Below are 7,578 nucleotides of genomic sequence, written 5' to 3'. Positions count from 1 at the left end.
TATTATTATACATGGACTTTTCAAATATTTTTGTACTCTAAAATTAACACTTTTATACGTTTCACCAACCATAGTTGTGGATAATTTTATGAATACAGAATTGCCATTGACCTCTTTTTTATCACTTTTATTTACATGACAGATCATGCTATACGAGTTTGTTCTATATTTTCTCCTGTGTATTAATTGATTCAAGAGTGAGCATACTCTTATTAAGACAAGCTGAAATAAAGAAATAAAGAAGAAAATGCTCTACTTCAAAGGACATAACTGAAACTATGCTTAAAGTTGCGGAGCATAAGAATAGGCAGCATGGGTCAGTTTACTTGAGCCGATCTCCTTGATTTAGAGATCTAATTTCACCATTTAATATTTTTCCCTCCAGTTTTTCAATCTTCAGTTCTTTCATCTATTGTATTTGTTTTGGCTCTCACTTTCATATCAATTCCCTTAAAATACTGTTAATTCTTATTGCTTTTGCTCTCTGTATCGTAATTTTGGGACTTCCAACTACTAATGAATTCAAATATTTTAACACGACGTTGCAGCGTTGAATGAGTCATTATCTTATGTTCTAGATGCTTGAGATGTTCACATAATGGAAACCACCTCACCGGACGCAAGTATTTAGTATGTTATCCCCCTGGATGTAAGAGTACGTGTGGTTTCTAGATTGAATAGGGCATAAGGCAATAAATGAGAGTAAAATACAAGGTAATTAGGAGCATTGATTTAATCCAACTTTGAACTTTCGTTTCGTTTCATTTCATTTCCTTCCTTAAATAAAACTCAAAAACACAATGGCACTCAGGAAAACAAACTAATATTATAGCTAGCATGACCCTAATCAATCTTAAATAGCCGTTGGATAATAATTAAGAGCATGTATGTTTATATAAAATGCAAGGCATATAAGGTCCCATCTTTGGCCCGGACTGCTGTGTCTGGACTAGCTTGATCCGGATGGTCTTTGGTTTCTCGTATAAGGGTTAATCACTTCAATGATTTACATTACTAGAAAACTTGGTTAGAAATAACTTGATTCTCTTTGGTTTCTCGTATAAGGGTTAATACAATATTACTAGAAGTAGAAAGCTTGCTCATTTCTAATGAGCAAAACTAATAATTGGCTTTTACTATCAAAGTGAAAACTGGAACTCTTGATTGTCATGTAAACTTAAGTAACAACTAGCTTAGACAACCAAAAACCAAATTCGGCCTAAGTTTTAAGAACCAACTAGTAGCCTTAAAAAACAAAAAAGAAATGAAACTTCCCGCGACATACGATATTAAGCTAAACTTCATTAAACCTAAGTCATTGCAACTTCCATCAAACCCTGCCCCAACTATAAGATTCAAAATCCCTAACCATTATTTACACTTCATATCAAAATCTAATTCTTTTGTAACTTCACTTCCTCAAATCAATAACAATGACACTGATATTATCGGTACTCCTACGCCCCAAAGCAAGACGTACCAGTAATGTTGCGGCCGACTCGCTTTTAGAAGGATACAGTCCTTCTTCACTCTGAGGCCCGGCACTTGCATTCCCATTTTCTAGGTTTCCTCCGAGACATTCGTGTACTATTGAGCATGCCAATTCACCTGACAAAACATCCCATAATCCATCACTACCTAGTATCAAACACTCATCTCCTGCTTCCCGCCTTGTGGCAGAGATTTCTGGTTCAGATATTACCCACTGTTTTAGAAGCCTATCTCCTGTTCATACAAACAACACAAACTCGGATCAGCAAATTGTTCTCTAAGGTATATCACGCTCCTAGATCGAGCTACTAATACACCGCTTATTATCATTTCAAATGAGGGTAAAATCGAAACACCAATTGTGAATACGTATTGCTATCGAACTTTCTTCCTCATCATACAACTTCAAGAGAGAGATTGGCATATCAGTTTATCGAGCAAATCATGGTTTATAAATGTATGTAATTATTATATAAGCATAAATATGTTTGCGTATCAGATTTATTATTTTGATCCCATTACCTAACAAACATGCTACATATTACTTTGATCCCATTACCTAATTAACGCAACGCGGTACGCTCATTAACGCTACATGATTATTCAAACCTAAACGAGCCTTAACGAATGAAACAATTACATTACCAAGTAAACCTATGTCGGGTTCATGCTACGAAACGCGCTAACAATCTTAAAAACATTCAATATGGAATTAAGTATGATATGAAGTAAGAGACAACCTATAGCTCGCGACATGGCAAGGATTCCTTCAACTCGTGCTCCATTGGAGAAAATGATTCGTCCACCACGACCTTCGATTCTTGCCCGTTCGTCTTCCCTATCAGGCTGCAGGTTCATAATATATATGGAAAACATTCTTATTGATATACAAACAAAACACACATAACTTTTTATTTGAATTAAATTATGTCCACTATCAAATAAAATGTAAAACTAAAGGCCCCTTAAAACTATATCCTAACACAATTTCAATGTGCTACTCACCTTATGGTCGACAGAAAGTAGTACGGGCCTGCCGTTGCGACACAGGACAGCGCGTGAATCACCACAATTTGCCACAAAGATATATTCCTTTGTTAGGATGGACACCACCGCCGTGGACCCCATGAAAGACAACCGCTGGCAGCATCTACAAGCATTTGAACTACTACCGACGGCACCACAAATGCACAATCGCAACGCCATCTCATCCATCCTCTGAAAGCTTCGGTTAATCGCTGCCCTCCACGGCTCACCGTTTGACTCCTCTCCGTTCACCGTCACGCTCATCAACTCCTCTTCCATTATTACGTGCATATACTCTTTACACAATGCCGATACCTGATAAAATAATTTAAATTACAATAATTACATAATTAATTCGCAGTTACAAATTTAATGTGAGTGAAGTATTCTAAAAATTGTGTAATTTAGACAGAGAAAGAGAAAAACTGTGTAATTTAGCTGTAAAGTTTAAGAAAAATCGTGCAATTTAAACTTAAAGAGTCAAGAGAAAAATGGTTTCATTCAGACTTGCAGAGTTACATAAAACTTATGTAATACATTTAAACATAAGAGAAAATGTAATTTAGACGTAATTAGAGAAAAATTGTGTAGTTTAAATGTAGAGTCAATAAAAATGGTTTAATTTAAACATAAAGTTGCATAAAAATGATACAATATAGACGTAGAGTAAGTAAATATATGTAATTTAGACGTAAGAGTAGAAAAAAATGCGTAATTTAAACATAGAGTCAAGAGAAAAATGATTTAATTTATATTTGGAGTTACAGAAAAATTGTGTAATTAAGAAATAGAAAAAAAAATTTGTGTAATTTACAAGCAGAGTCAAAGATCCAAATAAGAATATAAGAAAAGCTCAGTGTTGTAAAAATAATAAAGATGTCATTTAGACGTAGACAAAAAAAATTAAAAAAATTGTAATTTAGAAGTAGAGTTAAGAGAAAAAATTTTGTTATTTACCTATAAAATTTTTGTGATTTAAGTCAGAAAATTTGTGTGTTGACTTATAGTCAGGAGAAAAATAGTAAGACAAAAAAATTTGTATAATTTATAAGAGAAAAATTGTGTAATTTAAAGGTAGAGTCAGGGAAAATGGTGTACTTTATACGTAGAGCCAGAGAAAAATTGTGTAATTTAGTGGTAGACTCGACCTAAAAACTGTGTTCTTTAGAAGTAGAACGAATAAAAGAGTGAATTATTATAGTTATACGGAGTAGTTAATAAAGATATAAGGCGAAGTGAGGTTTACATGACGGCCGCCGTGACCATCGAACACACCGAAGAACACACCGGCTGGCATAAGTTTATTCTAACCGAAACTTCATCCTCCATCTCACTCTGCCGTCCAATCATCGACATGGTCCCATAGACCGACGGAGGAGGTGTCTCCATGATACTAATCAAACTCACGATCGCAGCCGCCGAGCTGGCGGACAGCGGATTATTAGTCACACCGTTTTCCTTTTCTTCTCCCCTGACCGTCGAACCGGACGCACCGGCTGCCATCCGCCTTTTAGCCATCCGACGACGACTTCGTTCGCGGCATTTAACCGCGGACTCGTCGTCGTTGTGATCACCCACCGTCATACTCTTTACGCTACCGTAAACTCGCTTCATACCGACGCTCAACATAATCAAACACTTGAATCATATTTCTAAAAAATAAAATATAGGGAACATACATACATTAATAAAACACAGGTGTCGACTCGAAATATAGTTGTAATGTGACGGGCAACCTGGGGGATTTTGGTTACTCGGTGTAAACGGGCAGGGTGGCTGAGCTGACCGAGAACCGGGCCTTGGTGTTGTTAGAAGTGTACACGTGGTACGATGTGAGGTTTTGAGGAAATGAGTATCTCGGGAAATTGATATACGTAATGTGTTGGGAAACGGTGGTGGGGTGACACGTGGCGTCTGGGAAAGGTTAAAGTCAAGAGTTTGATGTGGGCCAGGGTTACCACGTCGACTGTTTTTGGGATGGTAGGGCCCACTTCAGTAGCTTTTGGACCATGTATTTTTCCAGCTAACCATTAATCGATGGATGACGTTTCTTTATCTAAAAGAAACCCAATGATGAGAAAAATATACAACACAAGTATATGTAACTTACTTTGAAACAGTTGTTATAGTAGAGATTTAAGTTTGTAATTGAGATGTAAAAATTACATGTTTACTTTATTGCAATATGGATTTATGGTTGTATAAAGCATAGTATATCTTTAGTGATTTTGGGTACATGAAAACTTGTTGGCTAGTTTAACATATATCACTAAGGTGTGTGGAGTTACCATTATTGCATGGTAACCGCCCTTCACGCTCCTACAAAATGGTGTTTTGCGCTCTTTAATTTGCAAAATTGTTGTCACATCAGTGATTTGTTGGTCTTGCCATTGGTGGGTTTAATGCCCATAACGCACTAACTAAGGCTCTAAGTTAAGGTATTGACTTAAGGGTTGTTTGGTAGCCTCTTAATGACTATTCAGAGACTACCAAACAGCCCCTTAGTCTTTACAAGAAAGTTGTTTGGTGCTTGTACATATAAAAACATCAAAACAAGTCATGATAGTTAAGAAAGGAAATTTTGCAATCAACAGACAACATAATTCTTAAAAAATATTAAGAAAATTTAGATATAAAGTTAAACTCTCAAGAAGACAGCTCCAAGTTCAAGCACTTATTGGTTTCATGGTATTATGAAGCTATCCAGTAAACATATTGGTTTTACGGTATAGTGTCCCTTCTACAAATGTAATATGGGTGGTTTAAATCCTTGCAAGTGCAAGATTTTAAGAATTTTGTAATGAAAAATTTTGTTTTTCAAATAAAAAAGTGACGAAGCTACAAGTCAGCTAAAAGAATTTATATTTGTATGACCTCATTAATTACAAGCAAATATCCGAAGATATCGTAGCCTAGTTACTTTTTTTGAATGATGTAACCTAGTTATTTAACAGATAAGATCCATGTATGACGCAACCCTCATTAATTTTGTGTTTATATCTTAAAGAACATGTTAAAAGCGTTGAATTTCGGGATATACTTTCTAGCAAACTTGTTGAAACAAAATGGTATATACATCACAAACACGTACATGTTAGAATTCAAATTCCCATTTTGATATTTTAATTAACCATAAACAAAATGGTCAATGAAGTATTCAACACGTAGATCATCTAGCAATGAGGGAACCTGTACCATTCCAACACAATCTTTATTGTAGGAGGGGGAAAGACGATGGGCAACAAAAGAAGCATCTAAGATTTTTCAAGAAAAAAAGATTAGTGTGTAGATATAAAAGATAATGTGCCAAGCCAAGTTGGTATGAAAACTAAGTCATCCAACAAAAATTAAATTGTGTGAAAACTAGATAGATGGTTTACGAATATTTGCATGTATGGATAAACAAAATCGGTACTTGTATCGAACTGGTACCAGTATTGAAATCGGTACCGATTTGGTACCGTCGGTACCGAATCAGTACCATATTTTTGAGTTTCGGTACCGGTACCGGTAAGGGACGGGTTCGGTATTTCCCGAATTTTTACTTTCAAATACCGGTCCCAGACCGGTATCGGGACCGAACCGAATATTTCGATACCGGTGCCGTTACCAAGAATTCGCGATTTTTGGGACCGGGACCGGTCGATACCGATACAGTCCCGATCTCATCCCTATTAGCATGTATGAAAACTAGAGTTGCAAACTTTGTTTTAAAAAGCGAGAGACGAAGCGACGCGGCATAAAACAGAAGCGGGAAGCGCTAGGCGGAAAAACAAAGCTTTTTGTATACGAGGCGAACATACTTTTATAATTTTTATATATGTATATATCATGGGTTTTTTAGCATCCCTTCTCATAATGTAGCTATATTTAAGCATTATATACGATTTAATATATAAATTACATACACACACAACCTAAAAAGCATATTGTATAACATTTAGAAGCTTAAAAACCACCTATGTACGAAAGGCGAGCGCCTAAGCTTCGCTTTAGGTTGCTTTTGCCTAAAAATCTCGCATCAGGCTCGCCTTTTAAACATTGTTCGCCTTGACAAGCCTAAAGCGAATAGGCCCTCGCCTTAGGTCGCCTCTCGCCACGGCTCACCTTAGGCGCGATTTTTTAAATCAAGGTTGCAAGTTATCTTATAGATTTTTTAAAAGCGTTACAGCGGGCGAAAACTCTTTTGGTATCAATGTATTTGCTATAAAAATCGAAATAAAAAACTCAAAAATATAGTCGTAATATAACCAAAAAGAGTATCAAACACGTTCAGTGTGTTACATAATTCGATTGGAACGACTGGCATCAGTTTCGTTTGTTACAAAACCGAAACCTACTATAACAAATAAAGAGAAAACAAAAACAATAAAGTCGGTTAGATCGTATATTATTTAAAGTATAATAAGGTTAGATTGTATATTATTTCATTAAAGGAAAACCATAGAAAAGGTAAATAGGTTAGATCGTATCTTATTTAAAGTATAATATGTTAAAACTAAGAAAAATTAAAATCATATGGACCACTCATTAAAGGCCGGTTAGACCAGTCATATTGTGAGACCAGTCATATTGTGGCACATTTAAATTTTATGAGAACTTAGCATAGAATAGGACAAATAAAAAACGAAGTTTAGAACTTATTTAACTGTAAATAAATTAAAACTCTAATCGTCAGATTGCATTTCAAGTGGCAAGGTAATTAGATGCGAGTCATTGCATCTAGAAGTTTTACACTGTGACAAAAGCAACCTATAAAGTTGTTCCGGTGGCATATTTTGCCCTTGCCCTTTGAGTTCACTGACACATTAATCGTTGTGCAATAGTGAGATCATCCATGTGGGGCAATATTTTAAAGTCATAGGAATCAAGCTATCTACTTAACATTTAATAAGTTTCATAATGGGTCCTGCTAACCATACCCCACACCTCACAGTATATCATAGATAGTGCTATCCGTGGTATATATTAAGGATTGCAATCATATCAATTGATTATGAAAGAGCAAATCATATTTGGTCAATTTATTGGAGTGACTGTCTCCATACAACTTGCTTGCAT

General features: G+C 35.6%; 1 pseudogene across 1 annotated transcript; it reads right to left on the bottom strand.

The window, feature by feature from the left end:
- Positions 1-888: 888 nt before the first annotated feature.
- On the bottom strand, positions 889-4,600 carry LOC143573179 (putative protein phosphatase 2C 75; annotated as a pseudogene). Its single transcript, XR_013142384.1, has 4 exons — positions 3,764-4,600; positions 2,497-2,832; positions 2,232-2,337; positions 889-1,725 (listed from the first exon to the last, which is right to left on the bottom strand). The product of XR_013142384.1 is annotated as a putative protein phosphatase 2C 75 (transcript).
- Between the last annotated feature and the right edge of the window lie 2,978 nt (positions 4,601-7,578).

This window comes from Bidens hawaiensis, unplaced genomic scaffold, assembly GCF_021521415.1.
Source record: "Bidens hawaiensis isolate Kalapana, Puna unplaced genomic scaffold, B.hawaiensis_p1.1 tig00026230_1, whole genome shotgun sequence".
In the NCBI taxonomy this organism is placed as follows: Eukaryota; Viridiplantae; Streptophyta; class Magnoliopsida; order Asterales; family Asteraceae; genus Bidens; species Bidens hawaiensis.
The sequence above is the reverse complement of the archived record's forward strand: the minus strand, read 5'-3'. Positions and strand labels throughout refer to the sequence as shown.